At 40.5% G+C, this 13,811-nt stretch overlaps 1 protein-coding gene across 6 annotated transcripts in view; it reads right to left on the minus strand.

The window, feature by feature from the left end:
* Positions 1 to 13,811, minus strand: part of CEP44 (centrosomal protein 44) — a 149,322-nt gene that overhangs the window by 133,157 nt on the left and 2,354 nt on the right. The window contains exon 2 of one of the 6 annotated variants that reach the window (XM_030191534.1): positions 3,726 to 3,843. The exons of the other annotated variants lie outside the window; for them this stretch is intronic. The gene's annotated coding sequence lies outside the window, so the exon portion shown is untranslated. The remainder of the gene's footprint in view (positions 1 to 3,725; positions 3,844 to 13,811) is intronic. 6 annotated transcript variants of the gene reach the window in all.

Consider the following 13,811-nt stretch of genomic DNA (forward strand, 5'->3'; position numbering starts at 1 on the left):
GCTTGTTTGAATGCAAGTGTTCCATCAGGAATTGCTCACCAATACAGACCGTTTTCATCAGCATTGAAAATGTCACGAGGTGCAAACTCGTTCAACATGGTAGGAAGAACTGAAACAACCCAATTTTCAGCACCAAAATCATCAGCGTCTTGTTTCTCACCATGCTGTTTCTTGAATTTTATGTTGTTCCTCTCCTTCCATCTTTCCAACCATCCAACAGTGGCTTTGAATTCAGTTAGTCCAAGACTTTCAGCTAGCTGATTAGCTTTCTCCATAAGCAGTGGACCACTGACAGGAAACTGTTTGCTCCTGACTTGAGAAAACCACCGAAGAGCATCTTCTACATCCTCAGCTTTTCCCGCCCGTTTTCGTTTCCGTTGTGGATTTATATTGTTTTGCCAGTCTTCCAGAAGCTTTCTCCTTCAAGATACGTGAAATTTGACTCGGATTGACACCATATTCTTTCGCAATAGATGCTTGACTTTGTTTGTTTTCTAATTTTTTAAGAACTTCTATTCGTTCAGCCAGTGTTAAAGTCTTACAGTTGCGCGACGACAACCCCAGTGTACACTCTAACAACATTTTTTCGCTTATTCTGCCTGTGGCAGTTAAAGATACAGTAAATTTGAAATCTCACTGGTTGTCACACGCCAATCGGCTTCCATATTCCGTGCGCGTGCTTATGTGGAGTTGTCCCTGCAAAGGAGCAGTCTTAAACCATGCATATAAGCGAATCTTGCACTTATCAGTGGTGCGCTAAACCGAAGTTTGTCCCCATAGAAATTGATGGCACCAAAAACGGGACCGAAGTACGGCATGCAGTTAAACAGAGCATGTGCTTATCCGACATGCACTTAAATGGAGTGCACTGTATATAGATTCTTCTAAAAAAAAAAAAAAAAAAAGTGAGAGCTGAGTTCACCACAAACTCAAGGAGTTTTGCTATCCAAGGAATACTCGTCACTGGTCTAAAATTTTCAACTTGAGCAAGATCTCCTTTATTTTTAGGAATGAAAGTGAGAGCAATTGAAGTAATTTAATTAGGATAAATACCCTTCAGCAACACATTGTTGATAAAGATTTGAGAAGGAATTGCCTTTAAATGGTACTATGTAAGCCACATTGAGCCTGCAAAAAGGTGGGAAAATATGGGATACAAATGTAAAAAATAAATAAAAAGGACAAATGTCCAAAGGACTTCCTTTCTTGGCCACCATTCCCAAACATTTTCCTATCATAGTAGAAGAAACAGATTATGGAATGAATTTTCCCTGGTTAACCTGTCATTCAAACAGTGCTAAATCAGCATCAATGTTATTGAATACAAATAACTGTCTAATGTTGTTAACCGTAGATTAAAAAAAAAAAAAGGCAAGTTGATCTGCAAAAGGCGGAGATATTTCAGAAATATTCCTGGTTCTATCAGTACTAGTTAATTCAATATAAATTTTGAACAGTGTTTTGGAAGAATTTTCAGAATCCTTTAGCTTTGGATCATAGAATTGAATTTTTAATTCCTTCATTGCCTTTTTATAATCCCAAATACTATTCCTCCAAGTCTGATACAAACTACAGTCTCTAGGTTTTTTTCCCCATTGTCGTTCTATCACTCTGCATTTCCTTTTCAAATCCTGCAAAATTTCAGTGTACCAGGGATTATCAGACTTTTTTATTTTCTATGTAAAGGCACTAACCCATCTAGTACTTCAGACACAGCAGTATTCCATACTGATTCATCCCTTGAGCATTTGAAGGAGTAGATTCTGTATTAAGACCCCGTTCCAAAAAAGTATCTATCTAGAAACCTATGAGAAAATTTCCTTTTTATTCTTCCAGCCACTCTCAATAATTACCCGATTTTCTGGAATTCTTAGATAGAAAGTAGAAAGATAATTATCTGGCCATATAGTTCCCAAAATATATTTCCTATCAATGACTCTAGACCATTATCTCTATAGGCTCTGGACATATAATAAAAGATACAGTTTGCAGGCCTGGGAACTGCTGTTAAGCAGCAAATGGAGAATTTTCTCAAAGAAAGTGTCCCAATATTCTTAGTGGCTTGCCTAATCAGAGCACAGGTTACAGATTTCTTTTGTTTGGAAAGACACAGCAAATGTCAATGTAGTTATCTTGTATGGTCAGCAGATGGTAGCCTAAGACATGAACAAGCCAAGGAATGCAAAACAGAATAGTCACAAAATTAAATTACTGTTATGATAGAACGCTGTCTCCATATGAAACATATAAAAAGCATTATGATACAAGTGAAAGCAGCAAAACTTGCCCATGCTAAAATCACAACGGTCCATTAATAGTTACAGTGGGGGTGAAGCAACACAATTAGCTACATACATTCAGATCAATATTCAATGCAATTTAACTGGCCACAAATGGCTCCTGGTTAAATCTACTGTTCAGGACTAACTGCTAATTTTAAGTGGCACTTAGGTTAGCACCGAACTGAAAACCAGCTATTTGGGGGGCATTTTGGGGGTAGACTCGGCACTCAGCTAGTTAAATGTCAAGGTTAACCAAATAAAAAGGATGGCATAAAAGTCAGTCCTATCTTTGGAGCTTAGGCTCAAAGCTAGGTGCCAAAGCCCACAACGCCAAACCCCATAGTGCAACAGCAGAGCAGAAAAATAGCTAAGCAATGCTCAAGAGAAACTTTATGCAAAAAACATGCAAGGTTAATCGGTACTAAAACTGAAAGCAAGGGGAGTACCACGTCTGGGCCATGCGCACAAAGGATTTGCAGTATGTACAGCTCTTGTGAGCATGCGCTGACAATCCCAAAAGTGTTTTTTTTTAGCGATGCAAACCCTTTGTCAGCACTACATTTTTAAAGTACCATAGGACTTTTTAAAGCAAATAGCACTGTTTTTTTACTCATTCACCACTTTTTTTAAGTTGAATAACCTCCGTTTTTAGTTGAGATGTGTTTTTAAGGTTTTTGAATCACAACATAGATCTATAAAGTTTTTCGTTTTTTAATCTTAATACAGTAATTATGAATGCATGACACCATTGTGCATAAAGGTTAGGGTGTCAAACCAAGTTTGTTTTACTCATTTCCATGCCCTGCCAATCCCAAAAGTGGAAGCACACATCAGCGCTGTTTTACGCTTTTAAATATGAGCCCTTCAAAATTTGTTTGCAATTTAAACTTTTCAAAAGCTCATATTTAAAGCACAGAAAACAGGCATCAATATGTGCTTTCACTTTTGTTTTTGCTCAGAATCACAGAGGTTGGTTCTCATCATCAGCTTTTACAGTTGCATGGGTTCCCTCCCTTACAAAAGCCAACCAAACCCAAGGTTTAATGTGAAAAATTGACAAGAAATCTTCTACCTGACGTTACATTTTCAGCACTATGGGCCATCATTTTCTTTTGTGCACTGCAGCACTTTCATTTGTGCATTGGGAAAGAATACTTTTGACCTCGTTAATATCCATTTAAATACAATTTGCAGCCATCTTTAACACGCCCATTATCACCAGCACTCGAGCCATCTGAGCATTCGGTGCTGTATAATGTGTGAACAAGCCCGGCATTAACTGCATGTTAATGCTGGTGGTAGTTTTGAGAAGCGGCCCCTTTACACCGTAAAGCACAGCCGGTTAAGAAAGCCAGTTAAGTGTTGAACATCGCACTTAACTGGCTCCGCAAACTGGGATAGTCAATGCCAGCGGTGGTGTTGGCTGAATATTGGGCCCCTTACCTAATGTTGTTTTAAATGTTGTTCCTCACGTCAAACAGGTTTTTAAAAAAGCATGCAATCGAGTGAAATAAAGGATATTGTACAAAACTTCATAGCCTTGGGTATCTTTTAGAGATGTCTGAAACAGACAAGTAGAGAGACTATTTTGAGTACAGTTTTACATTATGTACATTCTGTGCATATTAGTTAACATGCATTAATTAGCATATGTAACAAATCAACTGGAACTGCTCAATTCAAGAAGGCATACTCTATACCTTTACAGATAAAGATGTGAAACGAATGTGAAAGCAACTGAACACTGTGGCATTATAATAAAAAAAATATACAGTGCAGACTAGATGGGTCTCATAGTTCTTATCTGCCATCATATTCTACATTTCAGTCAACCACCTGCTGTAATAAACCAAACAACTATATTACACATCTATCTTGCAAGTAATTTTATACTACAGTGTGTTCTCACTATTCATGCAGATACAGTTCCAAAAAATTGTGCGAACCACAAAAGGTGATGCATTGTTCCTATGGAAAATACAGGGTTAGGTTCCTCACAATCTCTGTTTTTGCAAAAATGCAAAAAGTGAAGCATTGCTCCTATGAGAAATACAGGGTTAGGTTCCATCTTGCATTCTTGTCAGGCAATTAAAAACAAAAAAAAATGCATAAGTACATAAGTAGTGCCATACTGGGAAAGACCAAAGGTCCATCTAGCCCAGCATCCTGTCACCGACAGTGGCCAATCCAGGTCAAGGGCACCTGGCACGCTCCCCAAACGTAAAAACATTCCAGACAAGTTATACCTAAAAATGCGGAATTTTTCCAAGTCCATTTAATAGCGGTCTATGGACTTGTCCTTTAGGAATCTATCTAACCCCTTTTTAAACTCCGTCAAGCTAACCGCCCGTACCACGTTCTCCGGCAACGAATTCCAGAGTCTAATTACACGTTGGGTGAAGAAAAATTTCTCCGATTTGTTTTAAATTTACCACACTGTAGCTTCAACTCATGCCCTCTAGTCCTAGTATTTTTGGATAGCGTGAACAGTCGCTTCACATCCACCCGATCCATTCCACTCATTATTTTATACACTTCTATCATATCTCCCCTCAATATAAATTATTTATTTACAGTAACAATAACTAAAAGTAACATGCACAGAAAATAGTGCAGGAAAATAAAACATCATTATACGTCAACAACTGCATGAGAGGAAGAGGTTTGCGATTCCTGCACAGTAGGAGATGAAGACAGCGAAGCTGACAGATCAACCTCTGGAACCTGGCTCTTGTGACTCGCTGACTGGAAGAACTGTCAATCTCATCTGCATGGCTTTTCCTCCTCCAATCCTTAAGCATTTTGATGTAAGGAGCAAATACAGAGTTTGCAAGAGGCTTAAATTTTAGACTGCATTTTAGCATGGGATCAAATTCCTCTATTTTGCTGAACATTGTAGCCAACGTTGATGCCCACTTCGCAATTTTTGCTACTGTAAGAGGCACAACTTTTGAAGCCTTAGGCTCATCTTCCTTTTTTTTGTCATCATTGCTGCCTCTTGATGCCTTGTGGCGCTATCTCATCTATGTCTACTGCAGTCTCAGCCAAAATTTCCTCCACATCTTCTTGTCTCATGTCGTCAAAGCCCACTCCACTGATTCTTCGCAAAAAGCATTATGTTTGCCACACCTTTTTTCACGTTTTCTGCAACATTTTCAAAGCCCTCAAAGTTTGTTACACAGTCAGGCCAAGTTTTTTTCCCAAACAACTTTTTATAATAGCCTGGGACAGTGGGCTATGCCAACCTAGTCAATTACGTTGCAAATTGTCAAACATGGTGGCTTCATTATCTGCATCTCAAGCTTCAGATGCTTTGATGTAAAACTTCCGCATTTAGTGACACTTGAAAACCTTTATAATTCCCTGATTGAGGCGCTGAATGACATAAGTAGTTTTCGGGGACATAAAGGACTTTTACATCTGGGTGAACATTTTCAAGGGCTTAGTGACAGTGACTGGGGCACTATTCAAAATCATTTATCGTTTATTAATTTCACATACAGCCTATCATGCAAGCAAAATCAAGGTGGTTTATATTTATTAAAATCAAATAAAATAAGGAACTCAATTTTGTCAAATAGAAAAGATCATAAAGAGTCCACATACCAACGCTAGCAAGTATACAAAACATAAAATCCGCAAAACCTGGAAGGCGAAGTTTCATACGGTGAAGATACCATTCAACTTCTGAGATGAAACACATTGAGGGGCATAATCGAAAGGCGCCTCCCATCTCTAAGGGCGCCCATCTCCGGGAACAGATACGAGAAGGGGCGGTCCCAACTGTATTATCGAAAAAGATGGGTGGCCATCTTTTCTTTCGATAATACGGTTGGGCCCGGCCAAATGTCAGAGATGGGCGGGTCTGAGATGGTTGGCATCGGTTTTCAGCAATAATGGAAACCGAAGGCGGCCATCTCAAAACCGAACAACTCCAAGGCATTTGGTCGTGGGAGGGGCCAGGATTCATAGTGCACTGGTCCCTCTGACCTGCCAGGACACCAACCAGGCACCCTAGGGGGCACTTTTAAAATTTAAAAAAAAAACAACATTAAAATACCTCCCAGGTGCATAGCTCCCTTACCTTGGGTGCTGAGCTCCCCAAATCCCCCCAAAACCCACTACCATAGCCCTTATGGGTGAAGGGGGGCACGTACATATGGGTACAGTGGGTTTTGGGGGGGGGGGTTGGAGGGCTCACATTTATCACCACAAGTGTAACAGGTAGGGGGGGCCTGGGTCCACCTGCCTGAAGTGCACTGCACCCACTAAAAACTGCTCCAGGGACCTGCATACTGCTGTCATGGAGCTGGGTATGACATTTGAGGCTGGCTTAAAGGCTGGAAAAAAAAAGTTTTTTTAAGTACTTTTTTTTTGTGGGAGGGGGTTAGTGACCACTTGGGGAATGTTGAGAATTGAGGGGTCCAGAGCCCCCCCCCCCCCAAGAAGGCTGGAGTGACCTTAAATCTGACTCCATCTCTAAATAGCACTAGTACTGGGGTACTCAAGGGGTTGTGCAGTTCTAAAAGGAATTGCCACTGAGAGAGACGTTAAGTCTAAGGGACCCGCATTAGTCCACCTCTCAGCACTGGCAAGGAATAGATACCAGCCTTATGACAAACTGGATTTAGGCTACAGGTTATACAATGCAGCGAATGATAGCCTGATACAGCAAAAGCATTTATACTTACAGCCTTTGAACATTAAGTGAAGCCCACAAATCATCATTTGGAATGAGGAGTTTATTTACTAAGGTATAAGTCAAATCAGTGATTGACAACAGGCACATACAATCAATTAATTATAGGAATTTAATAAGCTGCAAACAGGTGTTAATTTTTGCTAATCTTTTATAATTTCTTTTACCAATTAGAGGTTTTACAAGGGAAAGCAATTAGGTAATTTGTTAATTCTGCTGGACACATTGGTTTCCCTTGGAGAGAGAGTGGCAACCCTTTTCTCTCTAACTTAAACCAGGAAAAACCCTGATTTTTATAGGTGCCCTCAGGATATGGGTAATATGACAGTAGATATACCTGATTGGATCTATGCTAATGTCATGGTTGTCACTGATTGGCTCATGCTAATGAGTAGCTTCTATCTTGCTAACATGGTTTTGTCCACAAATCTTAAGCAAGACCCTGCTCACAGGAAAGTCTCCCTCCTCTCTTGGACAGCTAGTTCCCTATTTTCTTTGCACCTGGCATGACTCACTCATTTCTCAACTTGTTTTTCTAACTTACATTAGAGAAAATTCCACTTTGTAACAGATACAGCTTCCATTTTGTGTTGAAATCCTCCATTTTGTTTCCATATCTATTCCTAACTTTTCCTAATTTAGCTTATTTAGGCCTCAATCCGGGCTACAAACTAGGCCATACTTTTCCAGTAAGCTCCCAGTTATGTCAGCCATCAGATTTCTGACTCAGCCAAGTTCTGTAATGGCCTGAGCTCTATGACTGGGCCCGCCACCATTCCAGTGGGGGGTCTCTGGCTGTACCATAATTATACAGGAATCAGGGGAGGTCATCCCTGATTCCCTCCGGTGGTCATCTGGGCAGTTCGGGCACCTTTTTGGGACTTGGACCTAAAAAAAAAAAAGGGTCCAAAAAAAGCGACCTAAATTCTCGCTACGGGCGCCCTTCTTTTTTCCATTATGGCCTGAAGCCTCCCATCTGCTAACCACTCCCATGCCCGCCCCTGTCCCGCCTTCGCTACTGTGCCAACACGCCCCCGTGAACTTTGTTCGTCTCCGCGACGGAGTGCAGTTGAAAGCGCCCAAAATCGGCTTTTGATTATACCAATTTGGGCGCCCTCAGGAGATGGGCGCCCATCTCTCGAAGATGGGCACCATTCTTTCGAAAATAAGCTGGTTGATGTCCAAAATATTCTGGGATTGGTTCAACACCCAAGCTTTACAGTTTCATCTCCAATGGACTGGCATGCAGTTCAGGTACTTTCCTTTAAGTATGCAAGGATTTTGTGCTCTGAAGACCATGAGAGGCTTGCATTTGAAATCGTCCTTGGCACTGGCACACACTACTACTACTACTACTACTACTATAAATCACTTCTATAGCGCTACCAGTCGTACGCAGCGCTAGAAGGGTGGCGCGGTCTTTAAATGATTTAAAGCCAGGGCTTTGGCTGCCATTTTCATTATATATGTCCGTTTCCCAGACTGTCTCATCCAAGGTGGTTTAGTACATAAGTACGTAAATATTGCCATACTGGGACAAACCAAAGGTCCATCAAGCCCAGCATCCCAACTGTAGCAGCGGCCAAACCAGGCCACAAATACCCGGCAAGATCCCCAAAAAGTACAAAACATTTTATGTTGCTTATCCCAGAAATAGTGGATTTTCCCCAAGTCCAATATAATAATTGTCTATGGACTTTTCCTTTATGAACCCGTCTAAACCTTTTTAAAACTCTGCTAAGCTAACTGCCTTTACCACATTCTCTGGCATCAAATTCCAGAGTTTAATTTACTACGTTGTAGCTTCATTGCATGCCCCCTAGCCCTAGTATTTTTAGAAAGTGTAAACAGACGCTTCACATCTACCTGTTCCACTCCACTCATTATTTTATAGACCTCTATCATATCTCCCCCTCAGCCGACTTTTCTCCAAGCTGAACAGCCCTAGCCACTTTAGCCTTTCCTCATAGGGAAGTCATCCCATCCCCTTTATCATTTTTGTTACCCTTCTATACACCTTTTCTAATTCCACTATATCTTTTTTGAGATGCGGCGGCCAGAATAGAACACAATATTTGAGGTGCGGTCGCACCATGGACCAATACAAAGGCATTATAACATCCTCATTTTTGTTTTCGATTCCTTTCCTAATAATACCTAACATTCTATTTGCTTTCTTAGCCGCCGCAGCACATTAAGCAGAAGGTTTCAACGTATCATCAACGATGACACCTAGATCCCTTTCTTGGTCCGTGACTCCTAATGTGGAACCTTGCATCACGTAGCTATAATTCAGTTCCTCTTTCCCACATGCATCACTTTGCTCTTGCTCACATTAAACGTCATCTGTCATTTAGACACCCAGTCTTGTACGGACCTCTTGTAATTTTTCACAATCCTCCCGCGATTTAATGACTTTGAATAACTTTGTGTCATCAGCAAATGTAATTACCTCACTAGTTACCCCCATCTCTAGGTAATTTATAAATATATTAAAAAGCAGCGATCCCAGCACGGACCCCTGGGGAACCCCACTAACTACCTTTCTCCACTGAGAATACGGACCATTTAACCCTACTCTCTGTTTTCTATCTTTTAACCAGTTTTTAATCCACAATAGGACAGTACCTCCTATCCCATAACTATCCAATTTCCTCTTGAGTCTTTCATGAGGCACTTTGTCAAACGCCTCGCCTTCTGAAAATCCAGATACACAATAAACAGGTGTGGAAGTGAGCCTATCTAGTCTATTGTAAGCAAGGAAGCCAATTCGGACAATCTGTTTCACCTTCCCAGCACAGCCGTTATCCCCATTTACTCAAAACAAACAAGCAAACCTATGAGCTCCTGCATCCTCATTGTCATTCTTTTATTGTTGGTCCATCTGTAGCAAGTCTAAAGCTGTTTCAATTGGGCAGACAATGACTTAAAAGGTGGAGGACAAGATTTTTTTTTTTTTTTTTTTTTTACATATTGGACAGCTTTTTAATTTATTTGAAAGCTTCCCATATGTAGATATAAATATCATGAAATAACAATTGAATATCACTAAAACAGCTTTAAAATTATTATAGCTGGTAGAAACAGCAATTTTAAACTCTGTATTTTGTGCTCATTTTTCTACACTAAAAATTGAATAAATACACTGTATACAATATAGATGGCCAAATTTCAGTGAGGATATTCCTTTTCCTGATGGGTTCATCTTAAATGTTGTTGTAGTCTGCCTTGGGAAGCATAGAGGGGCAGTTTTGATGTTTGAACAGGAAAGGAGGCTATTTTCAACAAATAAAAACGTCTCTCTTTTCCTTTTGAAAATACTGTTTGGAAAAAAGTTTTGGGATTTGGACATTTTATTTTTTGGTCCATTTTCAAACAAAAACGTCCAAATGCAAAAAACGTCCAAAATCCACAATAGAGTGAAACCATTCACATGTTCTAGGTAAAAGCTGTGGTTGTAATGTAAATCTCAAAGTGCATCAGAGAGTCCACACAGGAGAGAAACCTTTCGCATGTATAGAGTATGGTAAAAGCTTTGGTCAGAACGTAAACCTAACAATGCACCAGAAAATACACACAGAAGTAAAACCATTTACATGTTCTTAGTGTGGTAAAAGCTTTGGTTGGAAAGAAAGCATCACACAGCATCAGAGAATCCACACAGGGATGAAATCATTTACACGTATTGAGGAGGTAAAAGCTTCAGTTGCATTGGGACAGATAATTAGGGAATGTACACTCTTGCTATGAAGTATGGAAAAATAGCACTCTAGTATTTAGATATATGTAATGAGACCTCCATTTTATCTATAGATTTGAATTCAAAGCCCAAATCTACTGATAAACAATAGACTTAAGGCTCGGATGTTATAAAAAAAAAAAAAAAATAGAAAGTTTGGCATCAGGTAGAATAGTGGAAAAGTGACATCCCAGGACAGCAATAGGGCATCCTTGGGGGCACTGCAGTGGACTTTATAAAATGCTCCCAGGTACATATCTGACCACTGCTCCCTTAATTTGTCTGCTGAGCCCCCCAAAACCCACTACCCTCAACTGTACACCACTACCATGGCCCTTATGGGTGAAGAGAGCACCAATATGTGAGTACAGTGGGTTTCTGGTGGATTTTGGAGGGCTCACAGTTTCCTCCACAAGTGTAACAGGTAAGGGGAGGTCCACCTGTCTGCAGTGCACTGCACCACTACCAGGCTACTCCAGGGACCTGCATGCTATTCTAATGGACCTGAGTATAACATCTGAGGCTGACAAGTAATATTTTAATCATATTTTTGGGGGGTGGGAGGGGGTTAGTGACCACTGGGGGAGTAAGAGGAGGTGATCCCTGATACCCTCCAGTGGTCATCTGGGGCACCTTTTTGTGTGGAGTGAAGGACTAGCCTAGTGGTTAGTGCAGTGGACTTTGATCCCGGGGTAGTGGGTTCAATTCCCATTGCAGCTATTCATTATAAAAACAGGTCTAGCTCAAAACTTCTAAGTTTTAGTCCTGGACGTTTTTGTTTTGTTCCATTATGGCAGAAAAACATCTAAGTCTTAGGAACGCCCAAGTCCCGCCTTGAACACGCCCCTGACACATCCCCTTGAGATTTAGATGCACTTCTGATGGACTTCAGAGAAAAATGTCTAAAAGAGGTTTTGAAAATATTGACTTGTACGTTTTTGTGAGAAAAATATCCAAATGCACACATCACTTTTTGGACATTTTTCTCTTTTGAAAATGAGCCCGATGGTGTTATAAAGATGATGGAATATATAGAAATTAAATGGAAGCAGAATTAAACTCGCCTTTCATTGGGGCACATGTAATCACATCTTCATCTGTTTTGTAGAACTGTACCTTTTAGATGCACAAATGGATTATTCTGTTGTTTGAGCATGTTTCAAGGACAAGTGGTTTATAAGTAAAACAGATCTCTCATTTGTGGAAACTAAATGGGCTATAAGTTGGTTTTCTTATATTTCGTGATGGCTCATACTGTGCCAAGACTGGAAATACAGTGAGATGGATGATAAGTTTCATACAGAACAAGGAAAAACAGTAAACCATCCAACATGGCACAATAAAAACTTTTACTTTTACCCCAAGAATTTATTTATTTGTGGCATTTATACCCCGCTCTTTCCCGCTCAATAGCAGGTTCAATGCGGCTTACATAGTATGGTACAAAGTATCACAGAGATAATACAGGGATGGAAACAATGTATCAAAGACATGACAAAGTATCATGAAGATAATACAGGGATGGAAACAATGTATCAAAGAGATGACATAATTACTTAGATTAGGTTCAGTTTGGTACAGTGTCACATAAATGATACAAAATATAGAACAAAGTGTCGCAGGGACGGCATAATTCCCCTCCCGTACTCTCATCCCTCCCTATAAGCCCACCTGTTTCCACCCAAATAACACAATAGATGTACAGATCAGTAGGACTCAAAGCATTTCATAACAAGTAAAGACAAACAACACAGTTCATACCAAATTGTTTAACCACACTTTGGTTTTGCCTTCAGGTTTAATAAGCAGTATCATGTGCATATAAGGTCTAGATAAACAAATGTAAACAATCTTTGTTTAAGGAATATGTAGCAATAATTTAATAGTTGTAAGGAGGAGGTAGAGGGAAAGCAGAGAAGAGCTGACAGGGGCAGTAAGCCAAGAAAGGAAGAGCACTCTCTGCCGGGAAAAGGGGGTAGGAGACTTGCAAGAAAGGAAGAGAACTACAGAACCCAGCAGCACTTGCAAGGGAGGAGGGAACATGAGAGACAGCACTCCAACTCCCAGCAGGCAGAAAAGTCAGGAGGTGATTGGGAGATGGAGGATAATCAAGTGGAGGAGCAGCACCTGGGAGAGAGGGTGGGGGAAGACTCCATGGAGTGGGAGGAGATTGAGCTAGAGGAGAACAGTGAAAATGTCATGAAGGAGGCTGAGCAGGAGCAAATGGAGTTCTTCTGCTCAGGACAAAGGGTAATTACCTGAAGAAGGTCAGTCTGGACATTTTTGTGGGAGGTTGTCAGAGTGTTGGTGTCTGACAAGCGAGGGTGGAGAAAATGCCTCTATCTCCTAGGCAGTAGGAGAAAGGGAGTAGAGGAATTGACTGATTCAAAGGTTTATTTCAAGTTGTTATGGAGTTCCAAGACTGAACTGTTCGGAACTGTTGGGGATTGTTGGGTGGGGGGAGAAGGGAAGCAAAGTGCACAGAGACCAGCAGCTGTAGTACAAAGGACATACTATTTTCCCGCTGGTTGTGCTCTGGAATAAAGTACTCTGCAGAATAAATAGTACTGTGAATTACTTTTTGCAAGTGAGCAGGAACAGTTCCGCTTAGGAGATGGATTAGCCCCAATTGTGTGGGCGAAGAAGGACAGCTCGGAGAGGTGCTAAGTTGTGCGCAGACCACACGGAGAGGTGTTGAGCGGAGAGCGGACAGCACGGAGAGGTGTCGAAACAAGAGCGGACAGCACGGAGGGGTGCTTGCTAACATAGTAATGGAATATTCACATAGCGGGCAGCCAACAGATTTATTTTCCACTGAAAATAATCAACTTTGTATAAACTTGGTGACTAATACTGTGCTGCTTGCTATTTTGTATTTTGGCGGTGTACTGTTTGCCTGCATAATAAAATCACACTTGCAAATATTTTTCTGACACGGCTTAAATTAACAAAAGCTACCATAAGAGGCAGACACAGTCATATAATTAACATAATTTTATTTGTATCTGAGTAATGACTGAGAAAAATGTTATTAAAAGTTATATTACAAAGCATGAAGTTGACTTGGTTAACTTCTACTGTATATCAACCA

The sequence above is a fragment of the Microcaecilia unicolor genome, chromosome 2 (genome assembly GCF_901765095.1).
Source record: "Microcaecilia unicolor chromosome 2, aMicUni1.1, whole genome shotgun sequence".
Lineage (NCBI taxonomy): Eukaryota > Metazoa > Chordata > Amphibia > Gymnophiona > Siphonopidae > Microcaecilia > Microcaecilia unicolor.